Source organism: Protopterus annectens, chromosome 7.part0, assembly GCF_019279795.1.
Source record: "Protopterus annectens isolate FY-2018-M chromosome 7.part0, PAN1.0, whole genome shotgun sequence".
Lineage (NCBI taxonomy): Eukaryota > Metazoa > Chordata > Ceratodontiformes > Protopteridae > Protopterus > Protopterus annectens.
In genome coordinates, this window is record NC_056739.1 from 490,577,809 (window position 1) to 490,603,582 (window position 25,774).

General features: G+C 39.6%; 1 protein-coding gene across 5 annotated transcripts in view; it reads left to right on the forward strand.

Annotated features, from left to right (window-relative positions):
- Window positions 1-25,774, forward strand: part of CAMTA2 (calmodulin binding transcription activator 2) — a 2,181,461-nt gene that overhangs the window by 338,288 nt on the left and 1,817,399 nt on the right. For all 5 annotated transcript variants that reach the window (XM_044077091.1, XM_044077090.1, XM_044077092.1 and 2 more), the window contains exon 2: window positions 2,456-2,722. The gene's annotated coding sequence lies outside the window, so the exon portion shown is untranslated. The remainder of the gene's footprint in view (window positions 1-2,455; window positions 2,723-25,774) is intronic.

Here is a 25,774-nt window from a genome sequence, read left to right on the forward strand (position 1 = left end):
ATGGAGCAGTAAATAATTCATTAGTTCATAGGTGGGTACTAGGCTATCTGCCCTAGGGCCTATACAAGCCTAGCCAAAAAGGTACCCTGGCTTTCGCCACCCAAGAAAATTATTTTCCTGTGCCCCTGTTGAGCAGACCCACAGAGGTGATCCCGGGGGTGAATTTCCTATTTCCCATCCAATCATTAAGATTTTCTTGAAGAGTGCTAATGAGGAGCTTTGTTTGATATAGATAGGTAGTTTGTTCCAGACTATGGGATGTCTCTGGGACAGGAATCTATCCCTCCAGCGTGTTCTGTTTATTGTGGTGACAAGGTTTAGGTCCCTAGAGCATGTAGCTCAGAAGGATTGGGATTTTTTTAAGTGGAGCATGTCCAACAGCTCTGGGTTTGACATAGCTTTGTATGTTAGGCAGAGATCGCCTCTGAGTAGGCGATACGAGACGGAGTAAAGCTGGAGTTTTTTGAGACGGTCCGCGTAGGGCATCTGTTTGAGGCCAGTAATCCTCTTTGTGAGGTATTTCTATGGCTTTTCCAGTTGTAGCTGTCTTGTGAGGTACATATCAAAAGGGGCGTTGTACTCTATAATGGGTCTAATGAGTGACAAGTAGAGGGGAACAATGACCTCTTTTTTCCTGGATGAGAAACCCTATGTGATGAGGTGTGCCATGTAGAAGGATTTCCTGACTACTGTGGCGATGTGATTATCAAAGGAGAGACTACTGTCCACCTGTGTCCCAAGGTCTCTTATCACACTTTCGGTGTTATGTAGTACCACCTATGTGGTAGCTCATGGGTACAGAGTTTTTACCAAACGGAATGACCATGCACTTTTTGGCATTGAGCTTGAGGCCATGGCTTTGACACCAGGTATCTGTCTCAGTGTGGCCCTTTTGTAGGATGTCCACACCATTAGGAGTTTCAGTTATGGCTCCTAGTTTGCAGTCATCTGCAAACTTCATTAGCCAAAGACCTTCTTTGTTAGCATGTACTTCAGAAAAGTAGATACCAAACAGGAGAGGACCCAGGACTGAACCCTGTGGTACTCCACTTGTCACTGGTCTGAAGTCGGATTTGGAGTCTTCTACTTTCACAGTGTGGGTTCTGTCAGTGAGCCAGTTGGCAACCCATCTTGTGACATAGGGATTTATACCTAGTTTAGTGAGTTTATCTATAATTCCAGCGTGGGGGATGGTGTCAGAAGCCTTGGCGAGATCTAGATAGGCTGTGTGAACCACCTTACCCTCATCTACGGCTTTAGTGACTGCTTCAAAGAAGTCTATCAGGTTTAGAAGACATGATCTGATTTTACAAACCCGAACTGGGTGGGGTCCAGAGTTTGGAGATTACCAATGGCTTTGTTTATAAGTGCCATGATGACACGTTGCATGGCCTTGCAGACCATGCTTGTTAGGCTAATGGGGCGGTAGCTCCCGGGGTCTGTGGTGGCTCCCCCTTTGTGGAGTGGGATAACCATCGCTGTGTGCCATTCAGTGGGCACAAAGCCTGAGGTGAGGCTATGATTGAACATGGTGCTTAGATGGTTTGCCAGTTCATTTTGCAGTTCATGTAGAACATTCCCTGGGATGTTGTCAGGTCCCATAGATGCTGTGTTCTTGGCTTTGGAGAGTGTGTTTTTTTACCTGTGCAGCCGTGATTACAGGAACTTTGCATTCTTCCGGTATAGAGATGGGCCCTTTAGGGGGTGGATAAAGTTAGCACTGAACTTGTCTGCCAGGATGTTGGCAATATCAGTTGGGTTTGTATATTTCATGCCATTGTGTTGTAACTCAGAGCAGGTCTGAGTGTTGCCATTGAGATTCTTGACATAACTATAGAATGCGTTGTGGTTGTCTTTAGAATCAGTGGCAATCTTGTTTTCATAACTAGCTTTGGAGGATTTTATGAGGGTCTCAGCTTCTTACTCAGGCTGACCAGGGAGTTCTTCCAGTCATGGGATTTTACTCTTTTTTGCAACAGTTTCTTTCTTCTGTTGTAGAGTTTGTTTATGGCAGGGGACCACCAGATTGGCTTCCTTTATTTGGAGGATAGCATCTTGGTTCTGTTGGGGATTCATGCACTCATGTAAGTGCTTATAAAGTGTATTTGTGTAGGATTCAGCAGTCATACCTCTATTGTGTAGTGGCAGTTTGGTACCTGTTGGTCAGCGAATGTCAGCAACTGGTCTGAGTACTGATTGACCAAAAATCTGAACTGAGAAATGTGATACTAAAATGTAATGAGAACTTTTGCTACAGATATTTGAGACCACAGTACACTGTAAAGTGTGGACATCATGGTCCTCAAGTTATTGGTTTAGAAACTTAAGAGTATTGCATGTTTTTCTACCTCAAGTAAAGTTAACATGAGGCAGTCTACTCTAGTTTGATGTGTGGACACTGACTATGAGTATGAAATTGCAGTTTCTAATTTATTCTCTGTCTCTTTGTCAACAGTCACGTAACAAATGAGATATGTTGATACATCTGTGGTATCCCCAAAAAGGTCTCCAGTGAAGAAGAGTTGTATCCACTGCTTATTCGGACTGTAAGAGAAGAGAATTTGCATTCATCAGGAATAGCTTTATGGTTGAAAGGAACAAATTCATGAACACCAGCACTGAAATGGCAGTGAGATCAGCCAAATGTTTTACAGAGATGGAAGCTGCAAGATGTCTGAAGCAACAGAACAGCATGTGAAGAAAGTCTGCATGACTTGTCCAGGTAAGTGTGCAACTGCTTTGATAGAAACCATGGCAGATGGAAATTCTGAAAAACTGACAAAAAATATGTATCTGTTTGAGTGTTTCTCAGCTAATAATAGAACTGTAGACTTAAAGATGGCAGTAGGACAGAAGACATTTGCATGGTTCAGAGTAACTTAGCCTTGGGCTTTACCTGGATGCTTGAAGCCACATTTAATTGGGTGATGTGCATAAGCAAGGGCTTTTGCATTGTTTAAAGACTTGGACAAATGGAAGAGGTTAAAAGCTGACAGTATATCAAAGGATGTTTTACAGGGACTTCCAAGATGGTTGCCCATTGAGTAGCACTCCCAGAGTGGAAACAGAAACTCAGTAGAGAAGGCCAGTGGACTTTTGTGTTTCTGGGAAAATTTCAGAAACTGGCTAGTAAGTGCACTGCCTGGATGCCAGGAAAAAAGAAATATAGAGGACCAAAGGAAAATAAACTGCAAAATGTAAGGAAAAATACTGACTAGGAAAAGTACTGCAGCTCTTCAGCAAAAAGCAGAGCAAGCTGAAGACATGACTTCTAGTAATGTAGAGGAAAGCATAAGATAACTGCTCACAGACCTGATTAAAATAAATGAAACACTGATGCAGTATATCAGTTCAAACAACAAAAGGCCGGCAAAAATGGAAGAAGCTTTAAACAGATATTCAGATGTGGTGATAAAACAGCAAAATGCAGAGGTCGAAATGAAGATAAATCTGGCTGAATGTGAGAATGCTGAAGAAGAGATGTTTTAAAAAATAATAGAAATAGAGGACAGAGCACATAGGGAAAACCTGAAATTTTCAGCTGTACTGGTGAAGCTGGAAGGAACAGACTGTATTAATTTTATGAACGCACAGATAAGCAAATGGAAAGGTATTCCACAGCAGGAGTGTTTAATTGAAAGGGTACATTGTGTGTATGCTCCAAACCTGGGTGTGATAAAGCAACCTAGACCTTTACTAGCAAATCTTACCAGCAGAAGGAGTTGATTCTGACAAAACTATGGCAGACGGACAAGGTACTAAAAGAGGGTGACAGCAGAGTGTTTGTGGAGAATGGTTACTCGTTGTATACCAGGCAGAAGGAGAGTATATTTATTCCACTTTTCAGGGAAGGTCAAGAAGCAGCTGTGAGATTCAAACTGCTGTACCCATCTGTCATCGAAATATTCTTCCCTAGAGGGACAAAATCCTTTTTTTGATGAAGTACATGCTAAGGAGGAAATACCAAAGTTTGTCCAACAAAAAATGAGTTGTGCAGCAGAAGGAGATTCTGCTTCTTGTTCTTTTGATAATAAAGACCACAGAGAGACTTTGCCAGTGAAACCTTTTCCAATGTTTCAACAGAAAATGCTGGAGAGAAGGAAGGGAGCATGAGAGTTGACTAAAAGTTTCAAGAGTAGATTGGAAATGAAGCAGAGACAGGATTTGGGAAATGGAGATGAACAGGAATAAAACCAGTAACTTGGAAATTGACAAATGCAGGATTACAAAGCAATAATTATATTTATGAAATATAACAGAACAAGAAAATCTGAAAATATTGGACTTTTTAGACCTTGTTGGACTTGTGCAGGACTCTAAAGTGTATGCCCTACTTCATGTCATTAATGTTCGGAAAAATACTTAGGGGAGGGGAAAAGGAAGGATAAAGTTAACTGTAAGTAAACATTTTTTTCTTAATAGTACTATTGTTGTAGTGTATGATTTTCTTTGCATGCTGTAAAGTTTTCTCAGTTGTTTTTAAGTGTAACGTGGATACTATTGTAAACAGGTGCTCCTATTTTCTTTTCCTCCCTTCTTCTCTCTTTCTCTTTGAAGTGCCTACATTTCTTAAAAATGAACAAATTAAAAACAAGTCTGGTTAAAAGAGCATGACAAAAGTAAAAACAAGTCTGGTTAAAAGAGCATGACAAAAAAAAAATTAGTCTGTCTTTTCTCATTCTTTCATGGAGGAATGACTGTAATGAGGCCCTTAGCTTGTTCTAGTAACACATTTTAAGAGAAAGCAAGTAAATGAAAAAGAATATTGAATATTATAAGGCTTTTTTTCTAACAAATGTATGCTTAGTAGCAATTCTGTATCTGGTCCTCATGTCTCCATGGAGACAATCTGATAAGCAAAATTGACTACAATCCGAGAAAAAGAAATTGGCTTGAAAAAAAAAGAGAAACTGGCTAAGGAGATAATTGTTCTCTTAAAACATTCAGGTATTTTCCCAGCTGGGAAAGCTATAAAGATCAGACAAAACAAGACAGCACTTAGAAGCATAGGCTGCACCATGCATCTTAGCATGGATCAGCTTTCTTTTTGGTTCACTCAAGTCTGTGAGCGTGGCTGTTAGTTTGGGACATTTGTTCCTATTAGGAGTGTAAAACTTCAATATTTGAAGACGTACATAGTTTTGTGTGTAGTACTAAGTTAATAGTTTTTTTTGGGGGGGGGGGTTGGGTGGTGTTTTTTTTTTTTTTTGAGGGCTTTCAGTAAAACAAAAAGTTTTGTAAGAAGGGACATAGGCTCAACTGGATATGACAGGTCTATATTAGAACCACGAAAAGTCAGTTCAGCGAATGGCATTTTTACATCGAAAATGCTGTTCAATAAACTGTTATAGTGAGATCGTGGTACAGTGAAGATCAGAAAATTTGCCCTTTCCTCACTGTAGTGTGATGTCGGAGTTGGTATATATAATTATCGGGGGCTGTAGGGGGCACAGCCCCCCACAATAGTGAGTTAGACAAATGGCATTTTCGATGTAAAAGCCATTCACTGAACTGACTTTTGTGGTTCTAATATAGACCTGGATATGAAAAGTAACAAATGTGTAAAAGTTCAGCCTGCCACACAATGTATCCATGTAACACAAAAGCTGGAACTAGATGTTTAACAAAAAAGCTGTTGTATATAAAAGGTGGCAGTAATAACTTTTTAATACAACGATGCATTCTGTAATGTCTTTAAATGTCAGTGGTCTCATAGATGAATACAAAAAAGAAAGAATAGTGAACTGTATTAAAAAGTGTAGCATGCAAATAACTATGCTACAGGGGACACACTTGGAAGGAACTGAACATGTGAATTTAATAAAAAAAGGTTTTCAGGATGGTTATTCAGCGGAGCACCTGGGACAAAGGAAAAGAGGAATACTTATATTAACTGCAAAAAAAGCTCCAGTAGTGATAAAAGAGGATAAAAAAGATAATGGTAGATTTGTAGTACTAAGGGGCTACTGGAAAGGGATGAGGATTACATGGGCATGTATTTATATTCCACCTAAAACTACTATAATAGAGCTTAAGAAAATTCTGGGAGAAATAATCAGGTTTCAGCAAGGAATATTACTTATAGGTGGGGAATAGAATTTGATTTGCAGCAGTGAAGATGTGTCTTGGGGGCAGAAGAGAAATATAACAAAGGAAGGTAGAGTTTGAAGACATTTATAAAATTATTTAGCAAGGAATATATGAATTCAGTAATAGGAGCTTGGAGTGAATTTACATATTATTCCCCAAGATATAAAACCTGAGCTAGGCTTAACAGAATTTATATTTCTCAGGACCGTGTGCATTTAATTGAAGGTCTTGATATGCACCCAATAACTGTTTCAGATCACGTGTCAGTAATAACTAAAATAAAAACACAGGGGAATAAAATACAAATGAGACACTGAAGGTTTCCCACCTATCTGTTGAAAAGAGAGGAATGTAAGGAATTGCTAGTGGAAATTATTCAGGAGCTATTAGAAAAGATAGAAATTTCTTCTGAAAATATACCTAGGGAGTGGAATAAAATTAAAGTGGAGTTTAAAAAATAGGGTAGAAATAAAAGAAAGGGAGATATGGTTAAGAAGTAACTAGAGTTATTTACAGGAACAGACAGATGTTAAAGTATTGCAGAATAGGGGGAATCTCATAGAACAAAAAGAGGAGCAACTGCAGAATGATAAACAGAAAATAAGGGAATACCTTGATAGTATATATGAGTTTAGAATGATTACTGTTGAGCAACTGTTTTTTGGTGATAACTCTAGATCAGAAAAACTTTTAGCACAACGACTCAGGCGACAGAAAGTAGAAAGAGCTGTCGCCAAGTTCAGGGAGTGTATAACAAGAAAGGTAACAAGAGATGCTGTAGAGGTATTGGACACATTTTGGAAATATTATGAAAGTCTGTATAAAGCGTTGAAGTATGGATATCAAGAAAATGTAAATGTGTATGGAAGAATTAAATATGCCAGGGTTAGAGGTAGATGAGGCTCAGTTACTAACAGGATAGGGGGAGATGAGATAAAAATCATAGGATCATAGGAAGTTGCTAGGCTGTTGGCGCTGAGGGCATTATAAGTCTAGCCAAGAGTTTAGCCCATGTTTAGACAAGTGAGCACCCAAAGCCCCTATCCAGCAGAGACATAGGTGGAATCCCAGGGGTGTATTTTTTGTTTCCCATCCAGTTATCCAGGTTGTGCTTAAAAAGGGATAAGGAGGTACTCTTCTTGACGTGGAGAGGGATTCTGTTATCCAGATGGTGGAGTCTCTGGACACAAATCTGTCCTGCCAACAAGTCCTGTTGATGTCACAGACCAGGTTGAGGTCACGCGTGCTGGTTACTCGAGTGGAGCTTGACTTGCAGATATGGAGCAATTCCATCAAGGTGAGGTTTGAGGTTGCTTTGTATGCCAGACAGAGGTCACCTCTGAAGAGTCTGTATGAAACTGAGTAGAGGGACAGGGCTTTTAGCCTGTCTGTGTAGGGTAGATGTTTGAGGCCCTGGATTCTCCTGGTGAGGAACCTCTGTGGTCTCTCCAGCTGCTGCATGTGCTTTGCAAGGCACATGCCGACGGGGGCATTGTACTCAATAACTGGCCTTATAAGGGAAGAATACAGGGATATTATGACCTCCTTGCCCCTGGATGAGATGCCCTTACTTATGAGGTGGGCCGTGTAGAAAGCTTTCCTTGCAACGGAAGCAACATGGTGGTCAAAAGTCAGGTTGCTATCAACCAGAGTGCCCAAATCCTCACGACTGATTGCGTGCTTAGGACGTTGTTATTAATGTGATAATATGTGAGGCTGTCACTCTCCCCAAAGGGGATGATGATGCATTTTTTGGAATTCAGCTTGAGGCCATGTTTCTGGCACCAGTCATTTTTTTGGGTGAGACCCTCTTGGAGGACATCCACATCACTTGGGAATTGATGACCGCATCCAGCATGCAGTCATCTGCAAACCTGTCAGCCATAGCCTACTGGTTTTGGCCTGCACCTCAGAGAAGTATATCCTGAATAACAGAGGCCCCAAGACTGATCCCTGCAGTATGCCGCTCATTAAAGGTTTACTGCTTGAGGTGACTTCCCCTATTTTGATTAGGTGGGTTCTGTCAGTGAGCCAGTTTGCTACCCATCTGGTAACATATGGATTGATGCCTAGTTGCGAGAGTTGATGTATTATGCCCGAGTGAGGAATAGTGTCAAGACTTTGGGCAGGTCATGGTAGGCGGTGTGCACAGTCTTCCACTTATCCATGGCTTTGGTGACAGATACAAAGAAGTCAACCAGATTTAACAGACTTGACCTCCCCTTGACAAAGCCAAACTGTGTGGGGTCGAGTGCTTGGAGGTTGCCAATGTCCCTGTAAATGAGGTCCATGATAATCCATTCCATGGCCTTGCAGCTCAGGCTAGTTAGAATGATGGGTCTATAATTTTCTGGATCTGTGGATGCTCCATCTTTGTGTAAAGGGATGACAGTGGCTGTCCTCCACTTGGTTGGGACAAAGCCAATACTCAGGCTTTGGTTGAATAGAGTGCCTGATGGTGCTGCAAGTTCATGTAGGATGCATCCTGGGATGTTATCGGGTCCCATGGAAGCTGTATTTTTACCCTTTGAGGGCAGTGATGACCTGTTCCCTAGAGATAAGGGATGGGGGGCAGGTACTGGAGATGTCCTGATTTACTGATGGGGGTGGGGCAGAGGGGTGAAGTTTTCACTGAATCTGTCAGCCAGTAGGTTGGCTATTTCTACAGCATTTGTGTATGTGGTGTACATGGCCACCAGTTCTGAACAGATCTGTGTGCTTCCTTTGAGATTGTGGACATATGTGAAGAAGGCCTTATAATTGTCTCTAATAGACAAGGCCAATTTGGACTCAAAGTTGGCTTTAGGGGATTTTACTGATGATCTGTCTCCATCCTTCCTTAAGATAGCTGCAGACAGCATTGTCCTCCCCATTTCCATTCTTAACAACAGGTCCACCCAATAAGTCTATGTCCCCTCACTCTGGAAGAACGCTTTCATCACTCCCTCTCCACAAAGGTGGCAATAACACAGACACTACTAACTTCGTCCTATAGCTATTCTCTCACCACTTTCTAAAATCCTTGAAAAATGTATTCATCACTAACTCTTGCCTTACCTAACACACAGTCATCTTCTTACCCCAACACAACATGGTTTCAGGCCTGGCCACAGCACTAACACTGCTCTTCTGTCCTTCCTTGACATTATTAATCATGCTTGCAACTTTGGGAAAATCATATCCACCCTTTACTTAAATCTCTCCAAAGCCTTTGACACTGTCTCACATCGTCTACTCTTATCTCAGCTTTCCTCCCTCAGTTTCTCTTCTTCCTCCATTGCCTGGTTTAAAAGCTGTCTCTCCAATAGACAAACTGTTAAATGGAAAAATTCCACTTCATTCTTTCTCAACAATCCCTCTGGTGAGACGTCCCCCAAGGCTCTATTCTTGGCCCCCTACTTTTCAATATTTTCATTAATAACTTTTACAAATCCATAGATAATGCTGCACTGGTCCAGTATGCTAATGACTCCACAATCATCTGTACAACAAACTCTCCCTCCAAACTCCTTCAAAAAATCCAAACAGCCTTCTCCAGTACCGAAACTTAGATGCTAAACAACCATCTTGCTCTCACTGCTAACAAAACAAAAATCATTATATTCTCTCCTGCAAGAAATTTCACCGTAGACAAAAGCACTTTTAAAATAAAAAGCCACAATAACACTCTAATTGATACTGTACCTCACACCAAACTACTCGGATTTGCCTTTGATGAACATTTAAAATTCGATATCTACATCCAAAATAGTATAAAAAAAAAAAGTCCACCAAAAGCTAGGTGTGCTGTATAGACAAAATTGCTATCTAACTGCTTCTACCAGATGTACTCTAGCCTCCTTCTACCTGCTCCCCTCTTTTATGTATGGTGCCCCTCTACTTACTCATCTCTAACTTGGCCTAAAAAATAAATTGGAAGCCTGCTATAACCAAGTCTGTAAATTTGCTACAGGGTCCAAATAATCCACCCATCACTGCCATTCTCTCCATTCCTTAAACTGGATTGAGCTTCCTAATTACCTGAAATTTATACAACTCACCACTGCTCACAAACTCATATTCCAACCCTCCATATGCCCCTCTCTTTCATCTATCTTAACCCCTTACCTCCCCAGTTGTACTATTAGGTCTGAAGACCAAAACTTCCTTAAAATGTATAAACCCCATTCGCCCTCCTGGCCAATTACTTCTATCACACTCCTAAGCTAAACTGTGGAATTCTCTCCCTCCCTCCACTGTACTCACAACCACTCTAATTTCAAATTTCTCCTCCATTCTTATCTTAACTCAAACTGGGACTGTTCCTGCTTCCCTCCCACCTAAATTACACTGCCGTCACTTTCAAACCTCTCTTCACTAACATTATTGTTAGAACAAACACTAAACTTGTGTAAACACTTTATGACCTCTGCTTGTAATTATATTATCTGTATTACTTTTGACTTTTTCTTTATTTTAACATTTGTGTTCTTTAAACGTATACTCCCTGATTTTGTATTTGTATTTTAAATTGTATATTTATGCTTTTGTATACTGTATATTCCATACTTTACTTATGTTATATTCTATTAACTGCTTTGGAGCTTTTCTCCCCGGGCCTCCACTCAAAATGGGCTCTGTTTGTCCCAGTGGACTTCCCTGGTCATCAAACTGGAAATAAATTAATAGATAAATAAACTACTGTTCTTATTTGCTTGTTCTGGCTAAGGAAAGATTGATTCCAATTGGGCACCTGCTCCTTCTTGGTCCTAGACAGCAATTTTTTCCTTTTGTTATATAGTTTATTTATTGCAGATGTCCACTAGACAGGTTTACTCTTCCTTGTGGGGGATGATTTTATCCTTTCGGGTATTCCTGATTCCATGCATCTATGTAAATGCTCGTATAGTACTTTGGTGTAGATTTGGACATTGGTGCCAGTTCCTACAGAGGTGGAGGGGGTTGTGAAGCTGTTTATACCATCCCTCAGGAGGTTGTAATCAGCTTTGGAGAAGTGTTTTGGTTAATGCTAGCTACTGGGGGTCAGGGAAGATGGTGACTTCGAAAGTGACCGCTTTATGGTTGGATCTTAACAGGGAGGATAATACTGTAGGGGTGCTGCAGTTGTTACTCAGGTTGGTTAATACCAAGTCCACCTCTTGTGGGGGTATCGACTAGCTGTTGCAAGGCATTTGTGTTAATCAAGTTGAAGAATCTCTAGGCGTTTGTGTTCTGGTATGAGTAGTTTTTCCAGTCTATGGTTGGGTAGTTAAAGTCGCCCAGGATCACGGTAAAGGGTTGAATCTTGATAGATTTGAAGAGGTCCAGATAGGTGGAGTGGGCATCTTGAGCCGAATTTGGGGGTCTGTAGCTAGCTATGATTTGAATAGGGTATTGTCAATGGTTAACTGCACCTGGAGTGTCTCCTGTGCATCATACTGTTTGACTAACCTTGAGGTGTGTGTGTCTTTAATATATATTGAAACTCCACCTCCGTTGGGTTTGCTGCCCACAGTCTGAATGTATGATAGGATGAGAAACCAGGTAAGGCTGGGGTAGTCTCCACAGCTTTGAACCAGGTTTTTGTGACTGCACAAATGTCAGCATCTTCCAGGGTTAAGAATGTTTGCAATGAGTGCAGTTTCGTGTTAAGCAGCATGACCTTTAATTTGCATTTTGTTGAAATTTTTATGTTGGCAGTATCAATTTCATGACTTTTCCTAAAAAAGGTACTGTGGTGGAGACAAGGGCCTTTGCCAGAAGCTTGAAGCCCAAGTGAGACAGATGCAGGTCATCTCTAGCAAAGCATTGTGGTCTGTCAGTCATATCTTCCCAGGCTTTCAAGTGTTGGATCCCCGCTGGAATGGCACCAGAAACTAAGCCAATTGTTAACATCAGTCATTTTCTGTTTGTATTGAGGCATCATTGTGGGTGATGGTAGAATGCTGCTTAAGGCTAGGGACATACCTGCCTGGGACACACATTCAGCAAGCTCAGTCATGTCTCTCTTCTTATAGTCCAGGGAGGTATTTCTCAAGTCATTTATGCTAATCGACTGTGACAGAGTCATAACAGTACCTGTTTTTGAGAGACTTGAGTGCGTGTGTGATATGGTGGATTCTGGCACCTGACAAACAACTATCCATGACTTTCTCCTTATCCAGTCTGGTGAGAGGCACATGTGTGTGTCTCACAATGGAGTTTCCTATGAATAATATGTTGGGTTTATCTTTAGGCCTTAGTGGTTACAAGACACACGTGTGTGGACTATGCATGGTATGTGGTATGGACATTTGTGGAGTTTGCGTGTGTTTTTGCCTACGAGGTCTCCTTTGTTTGGGTTTGTTTTTGTTGAGAACCTCCGCATATGTCAGTGTGTGTTTTGGTGATGTATAGTCAATCTGCAGGAATATCCCCAGGAATAGATGGTATTCCTGAGGAAGTTTGGAAGCTAGGAGGGGAAAAACTGATAAAGATCTGGAAGGTTTTCTTTAACAGTATTTTAAGAGGTGGAGATGTACCAACATCCTCAAAGAAAGTGGTTGTACCTGCAATACCCAAAGAGGGCAAAAATCCATAAGATTCAGCTTCATACAGGCCCATTTCAATACTAAACTCTGATTAGAAAGTGTTTATGACTATAATGGTTAAAAGAATGGCAAAACTGTTGCCAAAATTGATAGATATGGATCGATGTGATTTTTGTGGAGGGGAAGCAAACATTTGACAACATTAACAGAACACTGATGATCCAAGGGGAAGCAGGATGTAAGAAAATACCAGCGTTGGTGGGTGTTGATGCAGAGGAAGCATTTGACAGAGTAAGCTAGGACGTTATGAGCAGGGCAATGGAAGCATTTGCATTCTCTGGTAAAATTATAAGGTTGTTTAGGAGGATATATGAGGGATGATAAGTGAAAATTAAAGTGGGTGGGGTCCTCTCTGATAACTTCTGCTTGAACAGCGGAACCAGGCAGGGGTGTCTTCTTTCCCCTTTGTTATTTGCATTGTATTTAGAACTATTGACAAAGAAAATAAAGGACTCAGAAATTCAAGGATATAATTGGCATAGTGGTCAAGAAAAGCTGGCTCGATTTGCAGATGGTATTGTTTTATACCTGACAAAAATAGAAAAGGGCATTACAGTGTTTTGTGGAACATTTTGAGACAGTTTCACATATTTTCAGGATACAAAATTAATGAAGCTAAAACAAAGGCAATAGCAGTAAATTATGTACCCACACACAAATTGGTTCAGCAATATCCATATTTATGGGGACATGATAAAATTAAGTATTTAGGAGCGTGGTGTAAAAATTATTCCAGTGTGGCAGCTAAGGATATGTAGGAAGAGACTAAACAAAAGATAATACAAAAACTGAGAAACTGGAAGCTGTCTTATATGGGTATGGATAGTAAGATAGAAGCAGTTAAAATGTTTTTAGTCCATTTACTCTTATACACAGGTCAGGCATGTTTTTTATCAATCAGAGGATAAGTTGTGGATAGTAATTAATAAAGAGCTTGAAGGATTTTATCTGGGAGGGGAAGATGGCAAGGGTCAAGTGGAATAAGGTGATTCTTCCACTAGACAGGGCAGTTTGGGATTACCTGATTTGAAGGGGTATTTCAGAGCTACACAGTTAAGGCTCCTACACATAGCATAAACAGAAACCTATAATTCAGAGTATAAAGGGACAATGATGAAACAGTGGGGGAAGCTCAGGAAACAAGGGAGACTGGGATTTTGGAGAATAACAATTATCGTACAGAATATCATACAGAACATTATATTCGTAAAGTAACAGAAAGTATTCTAAGAACTAGGCCAACACAGGAATGGAGAAAGGAGATTCTGCCAATAGGGATGACTGCAATTCAGGATACAGACAATAGGCAAGAGGGGTCTGGAATTTATTGGAGAAAACTGGCAAAGGAACCAAGGTATTGGGAGCAGATATCTAGAGACGGAAGGGTAATAGAATGGGAAGATGCCAATAATTTATTTTGACTGCAGATTTACAGATTGCCTTCCCTGTCAAGATTGATATCAGAGTATAGGTAAAAAGAAAAAAATGGGGTGGGGGCTAAATGAAAGACCAGTACTGGTAGAGTTTTTAGTAGACTCTAGAACAGAAGCTGCTTTTAAAAAGGGATAATTAGTAGAGCATATAAAATATTGCATGATAAGTGTAAGAATCAATCCGAGGAGGTTAGAAAGGATTGGGAAGAGAGACTTGATAAGCAATTCACAAAGAAACAATGGGGATATATGTATGTCTCCCTAATGTACAACAAAGTGTAGAATATTTAGGATTTTTGCTTGGAAATGTTTGTTAGTTATTTTTGTACCCCAAGTAGACTCCAGAGAATTTTTCCTCAGGTAGACAGCAAATGTTGGAGGTGTGATGTGGAAAAAAGAGGTAATTGGGAACATATTTTCTTGGAGTTTAATTATTTATTATTTATTTCTTTATTTATTGACATTTGTTGAAAGGGAAAGTCCACTGGGTCAAGAACCCATTTTCAGTGGAGGCCTAGAGAAAAGCTTCAGAATTAATACAGAGAAAGAAATAATGATTTAACAATATTGATAGAAGTATATTACAATACTTACAAGACTTATAAAATTTAGACATAAAATGTGTGTAATGAGTTTGCAGACTTTAAAGATTCCCATCAGACTACTCTGTCAGAGATACTGGGTGAGCAAATTGGTGTAACTAGGGAAATTATTTTTCTGAGCTATCATTCAGAGTCTAATTATGGTGGTTGCCAAAAAAACAATTACTGGAAAATGGAAATCAAAGTCTGAACCAGCTGTACTACAAGTAGTAACAGAGATCAAACAACTGAAATTGGGACCTTTTAAAAGGGTGAGAACAAATTACAGAGGAAAATGTGGAAATTGTAAGAACAATAACTACAGAGGTGGAATGAGGTTTAAAAGAAGGCAGGACTTGAATGAGCTGTGCAGTGTTTGACAATGATTGGGTAGCTTGTAAGTGATCTATAATGTTTGCAACTAGGATTATGTCAGTGTGGTTTGTGATGTAAAATGTTTGCAGCTAGGATTATGTCATTATGGTTTGTTTTCATTTATATAAATGTATGATTGCCTGTGTCATAAGTGATAATAAAGATGTTTCTTGTTTAAAAAAAAAAGTTACCTACCTGCAGACCTAATGACTTTTGCATGGGATCAGGTGGGTGCATACCTCTCAAGTGTACAGAGTTTTGCAGAATGTCCAGATGTTTGACTCATATTTTTGCCCTGTTCCTTGTAAAATTTGTGGTTTTCTGGCAAATCACTGTGATAATCTGAGGACTGACATAGCTGAATAATGACATAAATTTCAGTTTCAGACTTCAGATCCTTCAGAAAATGCATGTTTAAACAAACCCTGTTACTCTAGCAACTTTCTAAGTTTATAAGAGCAATATTTAAAATCTGTTCCTATTTTTGGGCATTTGTCCCCCCATTTTGTTGGGCTTTGTCCAGATTTCTTGCACTAAGAGTTTGAGAGGTATAGGTGAGTGGACTTGATAGCTTGGCCTTCCTGACCCCATTGGCTGGAATCTGCAGGTTCTCAAAGATGTAACTTTCCAGAGGCTGGGCAACTATGTTCTGCTCTTAGACTGTGTGTGTGTGTGTGTGTTTCTGTGTGAAATGGGGACAGCGATGTTCCCTCCATCACTGTTCTGCTAGAACTACAGATACTCCAGGAATCTAGAGCAGTGCATTTTTTTTTGGTGCCTGTGTATCACATATGAACCTAGAAGACTAGAAGCAGCACTGGACAAGAACTCATTTGGCAGAACTTTGTTGTTTGACTGCCTGAGATCCACTTAAGGTTGCACATGTTCTTATAGATAGGATGCAGAAAATATTTACTATGCCTGTTTTAAATTGACTGTTTGCTTTCACTGCTTTAAGAAAGGATTCAGAAAGAGACCTACATGCACCACAAGTGTACTTTATTTAATCTGATAACATTAACAGAACCTGTTCTTAGGTGTATGAGAATTGCATACAAAAATGAAGGAGACTGCAGAGTTTGCAGGACATGACCATCCCGGTTAGAAAAAAATAGGAGGACTGGATGTGGTGAAAAGAACAAAGTGTAATCTTATGGAAGTTTATATGGAGCATGAACAAGGATAGAAGCAGATGTTTGGTAACAGGAAAGCAAAGGAGTAGCTGTGAACATGGGAAAGTAGATCTCACTTCAGGAGACCCTCTGCAGTGAGAAACAGCTAGGATGTCCATCCATACAGAGCACTTTTGGAACAGTTCTTCAAGGTCTTCTTCTCCACCACCCACAGTACATGTCCTCTGGTTTTGAGTACCATGACATTACCATGCCACTTTCGGAAACTGCATCTGGCTTCCTGCACCCCAGTTCTTTCTTTCTGTACACACAATTCAAATTTTGATCCTATATGCTGCTTTCAGTACTGATGGGCCAAAGGCCACACAGGAGGTGTGCCTACTATCTGAGGGAGGATGTGCTAAAATGTTAACTTATTTCTTGACTTAGAAGGGAAAGAAGTCGCTATGCTTGTTGAAAGCTGTCAGGGTGGTTGCAGTTGATGGGATGCAAATGTAGGGATTTTCAGGAGTCTGGAGAAAAGCTAGGTGATTAGGAGGACAAATAGTGACCAATGCCATCTCCAGTCTTTTAGGCCCCACCATTTTGAACTTCTTAAATTCTTAGACAGTAAGCTGTCCCACACTTTGCAATGTAATAAGCTTGCAGGCATTGTTGGCTGACATCCAAAAGACTTCCAGAAAAGGTGCTCCTAATGAAAAGTTATAGGAGGGAGTCACAGGTCTCTTCCACCTCCCCTTCAGTACTTGGATGCATGGCCATCAATCTTGTCCATAGTAGGCCCTTGTTGTTGCTGACTTAGTGGTTACACTTCAGCATGGGGAATCTACTCCCTGCATCTCTTGTGGGGATTAGAATTCAGTCTCTCTTCTGACTGGCTTCTGGGGATGCTGGGTATTCTGCACTGGGAGTTCTTTTGGGATCCCTGTAGGTGTGACTCACTTTTTGTAAAGTGCTTCCATTTGGTTTCTCTGCTACACCAAGTGGTTACCAAGGTATTACCAGTAATATGAAATGCATTACTGAAGATTGGTGAGATGATGAAATCATCAAGAAAATGAGAGTAGTATTGCTGGAACTGAATTAACCCTTAAGTCTTGGTGAGTATGTACTTCTAAGACAGCTGCACACCAATCAAAAACTTGACTTCAGCTCTCTCAATTTTGAAAACAGAAACCGCATTCAGAAATTTTGTCAACTTGAATAAAACTCAGTTACTGGCTAGTAAGCACACTGCCTGGATGTCTGCAAAGAAGAAACTGGGTGCCTAAAATAAAATCAGTTAGACAGCTGAAGAGGAAATACTGACTAGGAAGAATCCTGCAGAAAAAAATAAGACAAATTTGCACAGAGCTGATTAAAATAAACAAAACTTTGAAGGAGTATATTGTCTTATAACAAAAGGCTGGAGAAAATGGAAGAACCTTTAGACAGATATTCAGATGAGCTGATAAAACTGTAAATATCGGAGATCAAAACTGCAAATGTCAGAGATCAAAATGTAGAAAAGGATGGCTGAGCATGGTACTGGTGAAGAAGAGGTGTTTAAAAAATGGTAGAATTAGAGGACAGAGCACTTAGGGAAAATCTGCTGTGCCAGAGAAACTAGAAGGACAGACTGTATTAATTTTATGAAGGTAGAAATAAGCAACTAGACTGGTATTTCACAGCAGGAACTATTAAGTGAGAGGACATGCCATGTATATGCTCCAAATATGGCCACGAGAAAGCAGCCAAGACCTTTATTTGTAAAGATGCAAAGCTGCCAGCAAAAAAACAATGATCATGATAAAACTGTTTCAAAAGGGCAATGTATTAAAAGTTGGAGACAGTAGAATGTTTGTGGAAAATGATTATTCACTGTATACATCACATTCCATGATAATATTAAAAGTGTTGCCATTATGGTAAGAAGCCATTATTCCCACCTATTATATAGGCATAATGTTTGCATTCTGTATCCAGTTGTCTTCAGAATGTTTTTTTTTTTTTTTTGTGGAGAATCTAAGTAATTTTTTGATGGAGAATAGGCTTAAAAGGAAATACAAAAGTTTGTCCAGCAAAAGATGAGCCAGCAATAGAAGGGGACTCTGCATCTCATTCTTCTGATAGTAAAGCACACAGAGAGACTTTGCCAGTGAAACAAGAAATGCTTGAGAGACAGAGAAAAGCACAGGAGTTGACTAGAAGAATCGGGAGCACCTTGAATTGAACCAGTCTGGAACTGGGAGACGGAGAAGAACAGGAAGTAGACCAGCAACATGGAAATTAATCAGTAAATGTGAGACTGCAAAGCATCATTTGCATTTATGAAATAAGGCTGTGTAAGAATAAATGGAAAGAGTTGATGTTTTATTGACTTTATTAAATTTATCAGGAAATGAAAGGCATTTATCTAATTTCATGTCATGTTTGGAAGAAGTCTGAGGGGAGTGGAGGAATAAGGAGAAAGGTAACTGTAAGTAAAACAATTTCGTTTCTTAACAGTATTTTTGTGAAATGTTTCACAATATAAATTGCATATTTTACAGTAAAGAATTTTTAGTTGTTCTTGTAAGTGATAAAGGTATTAAAGTTAACATATACCTTTTTCCTTCTTCTTTTTCTTTCTTTTTTGCAATTAAGAAATGTGGGTATTACAGTGCAAAATGAGAAGCCAATCTAGATAAAGGCATGTTTAAGTTAATAGGCTGTAATCACAGGTTGCTGAAGTGAGAGAATTAATATAAAAGTACACAGATCATAAGTAGAGTTGATATTTTTTTCTTTTACTTTTGCATAGGTGAATGTCTGAATTAAGCTCCTTGGCTTAATAACAATACCAGTTTTAAGTAAAAACAAGTAAATATTAGAGTACTGAATATAAAGAATTTTCCTAAAGCAATAAATGTTTCAACTTGTCTTTCATGCTACGGCAGAGGAGTATATTTTTCTCTTACTTTTTCATGCAGGCAAGCTGATAGTAGGCCAATAAAAGACAGAACGCTGGTTTCTACAAGGCTAAAAAGTTAATGATTTCTGAAATTATACAAGCAGTTTTCTCATCTGGTAGAGGGAGAATAAGGATAAAAAGAACAGACATCAGTTAGTGTAAGTAGGAGCACAAGCAGTAACATGCATCTTAGCATGGATAACCTCAATTTCAGGTTAATTAGAGCCTGTGTTAGCAGCTATTAGGCACAGATGCTCCATTTAGGAGAGTTAAACTTCAGTAGGTGAAAATGTACATAGTTGCGTGTGTTTGTATTAAATTAATCAGTTATGAGAGTTTTTAGGGGAGCTCAGGAGGTGTATTTGTTTTTTATTAAAAACAAAAAGTCTTATAAAATGTGACATAGATTCCAATGTTGATAAGAAAAAACTGTATAAAGGACTAACCTGTCAAACATTAATGAGTGCATGTGCCACAAACGTGGATTTAGACTTTTAATAAAGCTACCATATATAATAGGTGGAAATAATTGCTTCTTACCATAATGGCAACACTTTCAATATTATCATGGAATGTGAATGGTCTCACTTGTGTAGACAAAAGGGAAAGAATTTTTAATTATATTAAAAAATGCAGAGTGCAAATAGCAATGCTACAGGAGACGCGTTTGGAAAGAACTGAGCATGTGAATTTTATAAAGAAACTATTTCAGGATAGATTTCAAGAAAAGTTGCTTTATTTGCAGATTATATTATTTTTGTACCTGGTGCAACCAGAAAAGGACATTTCAGTGTTGTGGAATATTCTGCAATAGTTCTGGATTTTTTGTGATATAAAATTACTGAAGATAAAACAAAGGCTATAGTACTTAACTGTGTTCTCACACAAGAATTTTTCTAGCAATACCCATATTTATGGGCACATGATATAATTAAGTATTTAGTAATATGGACTAAAAATAATCTGGTTCTGGCAGCTAAGGATATGTGGGAAGAGACTAAACAAAAGATAATACAAAAACTGAGAAACTGGAAATGCTTGCCTATGGATAGCAAGATACAAGCAGTAAAATGTTTTTAGTCCCTTTAGTTTTATACAAAGATCAGGCATATTTTTATCAACCAGAGGAGAACTTGTGGACAGTAATTAACAAAGATTTAAAATAATTTATTTGGGAAAGGGAAGAGGACAAGAGTCAAATGGGATAAGCTGATCCTCCCAACAGAACAAGGATGCTTAGGATTACCTGATTTGAATGGATATTTTAGAGCTACACAGTTAAGGCTGTTATACATAAGACAAGCAAAAAGCTGCAATTCAGAGTGGAAAGTGATGATAATGAAGCAAGGAGGTAATTCAAGAAATAAAGAAAGAATGGGATTTTGGATGCAGACCTTAAAAGAGAATAGCAGTAACCATACAGGATATTATATTCATAAAGTAGCAGAAAGTATTCTAAAATCTAAGCCAAAATGGGTATGTAGAAAGGAGATTCTGCTGATAGGGATGACTGCAATTAGGGGTACAGGGAATAGGCAAGGGGGGCTGGAATTTACTGGAGAAAACTGGCAAAGGAAGCAACATATTGGGAGCAAATAATTAGGGAGGGAAAGGTAATAAAATGGGAAGAGACAAAGAAGTAATTTGGACTGTAGGCTTGCAGATTGCCTCCCCTATCAAGGACAGTTATTTATTTTATTTATTTATTTATTTATTGCAGTTGGTTTACCAGGATAGTCCATTGGGCCTTAAAGAACCTGTTTTCAATGGAGTCCTGGGGAGAAAAGCTCCAAAACAAAATAAACATTCAACATTAGACAGTGACAATCTAGGTACAGAGAGTATTAATAATATGTAGGTACAATAAAAGTAAAAACTAATCCAATATAGAATAGCAGTCAAAACAGCTAATACATTGAGAAGTAACATGATAGTAATACAACAGTTGTAGAATTTAGTACAGTTTAGAGAACAAACATAGTAGCTAAAGAAATAGAATATGGTATTGAAAGATATTAAGTTGAATTAGTTATGTGGGGTGGGAGCAAGAGCATTCCCACTGTGATGTTAGATGCAAGAAAAGAGACTTTTTGAAGGTCGAGTGGTTAGAGGTGGTGCGGATGAGTGGAGGTAGGGAGTTCCAGAGGCATGCGAGGCTGAAGGAAAGAAGGTTTTTGCCTGGGGGATGAGTAGGTTTGTGCACTTCCAGTAGATTTTGATTATTTGATCTTAGAACTCTGTTAGGTAGGTGCATTTTAAAGGCAGAGGAAAGGGAGGGACAGAGGGTGGGGTTTAAAATAAGCTTATGGGCTAGAGTTAGTTGAGTATAAGTTAATTGATTAGGAAGTTCTAGTCATTTTAGTTTATGGAGGGAGAAACAGTGGTGAGTGGAGGATTTATGGCTGGTGGCGAATCTTGCAGTTTTGTTATAGCAGGAGGTAAACTGTTTTTTTAGTGAGGACTGTAGATTAGTTAGTAGTGGTGCGCCATAGAGAAGGGAGGGGATAAGGAAGGAAGTAGAGAGAGTGATTATAGTGACAGATGTGAGGTAGGCATTCTGTCTGTAAAGCATGCCAAGTTTTTGATGTGTTTTTTTGATGTTTATTTGCAGGTGGGAGTTAAATTTAAGTTGATCGTCGATTTTGACCCCGAGTAGTTTGGTCTCTGACACTAATTCTAGAGGAGAGTTGTTTTGACTAGTAATTAAGAATGTATTCATGTTGGGAGGAGTGACTTTGGAAGGGGTAAATAACATTAGTTTGGTCTTGGTGGCATTGAGAGCCAGGTGATTGCTTAGTATCCATAGCTCTGTGGAAGAGAAGGCATCTTGAGTAAGTTTTTGTAGTGTAGTGATAGATGAGGCAGAACAGATGATAGTTGAGTCATCTGCATATTGGATGATGCTAGAGAATGGGATTGATTTGTGGAAGTCATTAATAAAAATATTGAAGAGAAGAGGACCCAGTATGGAGCCTTGTGGAACTCCTGTAGGGGTGTTAAGGAAGGACGAAGTGGCTTTTTTCCATTTTACCGCTTGATTTCTATTAGATAGATAACTAGAGAACCAGTTCAGAGAGGAGGAGGATAGGTAGAGTTTGGAGAGTTTAGTTAAGAGGAGGCTGTGTGAAATGGTATCGAAGGCTTTGGAAAGGTCAAGAAGTAAGGTGGAAACAATTTGTCCAGAGTCACGGGCTTTATTTACGATTTCAAGGAATGAGAGGAGGGCAGACATGGTGCTATGATTAGGTCTAAAACCATGCTGTGTGGGAGTTATAAGATTGTTGTCTAGGAGGTGAGGAAGGAGTTGGAGATGGACGCATTTCTCTAGGATTTTAGAAATGGGGGATAGGATGGCTATGGGACGGAAGTTAGTAATGTTATTATTGTTACCACCTTTGTGTGGAGGTAAAATAAAGGCTTGTTTCCAGATTTGGGGAACTGTGCATTCTTGTAGGGAACGGTTAATTAAGATTCTAATTGGGTAGGCTAGAGTTTCAGCAGCAATACTGAGAAAGTAAGAAGGGATATCGTCAGGAGCATTGGTACATGGTTTCAATTTCTGAAGCAGTTTCTTTATAGTAGATGTAGGTATGGGATTTAATGAGAAGAGAGTGCAGTCAGGAAGGGGGGAGTTTTGAGGTGGTAGTGAGGAAGGAATTTGTGTAGAACAGGGGATAGAGGAGTTAGTTTGTGGGGAGTTGGGTGTAGATGTAGAGAGAGTGGAGGTGGGTAAGGCGGTATTGGATGGTAGGGAGGTGTTTGAGAATGAGGAGGTCAATTTGGAAATAGCGTCAATAAAGAAGGAATTAAATTGGGTGGCTAAATCAAGTTCTGGAGCATTAGGGTCAGGGGTGGGAGTATCTGGTTTGCTAGGGTGGAGGAGAGTAGAGACCCCTTTCCAGAATTTTTGTGGGTTGTTTTTGTTATGGTTTTGGAGTGTAGAAAAATAGTTCTGACGATCAAAAATAATGAGTTTTTTTTACTTTATTTCGGAGCATTTTATATTCATTAAGGAGTGGTGCTTTCTTATGTTTTTGATAGCGTGCCCAGACTTTGTCTCTCTGTCTCATGGTAGCGAGGGTACTTTTGGAGAGCCAAGGGGCTGATTTAGTTTTTATTCTCTTTACCCGTAAGGGAGCTTGGGAGTCTAGTAATTTTAAGAATGTAGAGTTGAAATATGAGACTGCATTGTCTAGAGGTAGTGTTTTTAAGCAATTCCAATTAGTTGCTTGTAGTGAGTTTGAAAAGGTTATTGGGTCGAAGTTTCTTTGGTCGCGAATTGTAATATAGTTATGGGTTCATTGAAGGATAGTAGGTAGCCGGTGGGTAAAGGTGGGTATGTGGTCACCAAGTGGGTCGGGAAGAGTGCCACTGTTGGTGAAATAGTGAGGATGGGAGACTAGAATCCAATCCAGTATGCTCCCATTGGAGGGGTTTTTGGTAGGGTGAGTTACCGAAGTGATTAATTGTGAGAAATTGTAGAGGTTGATGTTAATGGGGTTTGTAGGAGACTGGATAAGGGCCCAGTTAATGTTTACATCTCTTAGGATTATGGTTTCATTACTAATGTTACTGGATAGCCAGGAAAGGATAAGTTCGAGTGTGGAGATATTATACCCTGGGGGGATATAAAGGGAAGCTATGCAAATGTGTTTATGATTATTGATTTGTAGTAGGGTAAGGAGAAGTTCAGTGTTATTAAAATGTGGAATAGGTTTGTTATAGGGGGAAACTACTAGGGAGGAAGAATATAGAAGGGTTACTCCTCCACCTTTTTTATGAACTCTGTCTTTTCTTATGATGGAGTAGTTTGGAGGGACTATTTCAGAGTCTTTAATGTGTGATTTTATCCAGGTTTCAGAAATAGTGAGGATGTCAGGTTTATTGTGTGTGAGCCAAGCATGAAGGTGTGGGACTTTGTTTACAACACTTTGGGAGTTTAAGGAAGTGAATAATAAGGATTTATTTATGGAGGTTGTAGTGGAGGGGCCAGGGTTAGGATGAATATCCCCAGATATGAGTGTGCTAATCAGGTGTAGTATGAAAAAGTCTAGGTGAGTAGTTAGCAAGGAGATGAGATTGGGTTCTTTTGTGAATTGGAGGGCTTTGCTAGTAGTTATGGTGAAAGAGTTAGCATGGTAGTTGATAAGTTTGTGTTGAAAAAGAAGGAGGTTATCAGAGGGGTATAAATGGGGTGAAATAAGAGAGTATGAGTGTGAGAGAGGTGAGTTGTGAGGATTAGTTATGTGAAAGTGTTGGAAGTGGATGGGAATAGAGGGCTGGGAAAGATGGTAGAAAGAGGATAAGGTAAGGAGTAGTAATAGTGAAAGGAAGAGAGTGTTTAGAGAGCATGATGGGAAAGAGTTAAATAGAGTATTAGTATTAAAGTAGAGAAGTATGGTATATAGGAGATAGTATGTATATAGGAACTGGATGTTATGTAGGTAGTAGTTAGTGTATGGAGAGTTGGATTAGAGTGGTGTGGGTGTGGTTTGGGGGTGGGAATAGAATGGGATTGGATATGCAAGATAATGATGGGGAGTAGATTGTAAGTTGGTTTTGGGGGGAAAAAAGAGGGAGTGTTTTGTAAGTGGTATGTTGATTGGAGTAGTGTGGTAGTGGGTGTGGTTTTGGGAGTTATAAATGTGGATGTACTGGGGGCGGGTGGGAATTGGGGGCAGGGTAGGGGAGCAGAGTGAGCCCGTAGGGCGAACGGAGCGGGTAGAGCCCAGAGAGCAGAAGAGGAGTGAGAGACTATCAGTAGAGCAGCACAGATAACCTAAATATAACACATTCAGGCAGGGAAATGAGAGAGCAATAAAGCCTAGGAAGAATGACAGTGGAGAGAAGTCCAGTAGGGATAGTAGCAGGAGGTAGAGTCAGGAATGCAGGATGAGAGCAGAAATCAGAGGACTGATTGAGAAGTATGGCAGGTAAGTACAGGGGACAGGGGATAAGCAGAGAGGGGAGAGCTGTAATGTATAAAGAGAAGTATAGAAGCACCCAAAAAAGGGAAAGTAAGGCGTTTATGGTATATAGGAGAAAAAGGAACAACAGAATGTAAGAAGTAGAGGATAGTGGAGGGAGGGAGCCACCTTGTGGTCAGGTGCTATGGTGCACCGTATATTCCCTAATGCAGATCCCAAAACAGGGCTAGGTTGAAGAAAGAGAGGGAACAGAGGGGAAATGAGAAAAACAAAAATAGTAAATAAGTAGGCTGCTGGATTTCCTGGTAGGGGAGCAAACTAAACACCTAGTCGGCTTTTAAGTATCTATAGTAACACAGGGGGTTAGTAGCAGAAGTACATACTTTCTTAACACCCTCTAGAGAAAGGCTTAGTTTCAAGTCTCAATAACAAGGGTTGAAGTCTTGGAGCTTAGTTTGCTGTAGTTTGGGTGTAGGCTATCCAGCCAGGAGTAGACGCAGGGGGTATTGCAGGGTGGAAAAACTGTAGAAAGGAGGAGAGAAAGCAGAGAAGAAATGACACTTAATAAGCAGTACAGTAGCTCAATTGGTACACAGTAACAAATGCGTTTAGCAGGAATTAAAACACAGATGGTTTTAGCAACAAATTAGGCAGCAGTTGTCATAATAAGGAAAGTAACACAGTCTAAATTATTGATATAATTAAGTATATCAAGTTATCAAAGTATAAGCAAG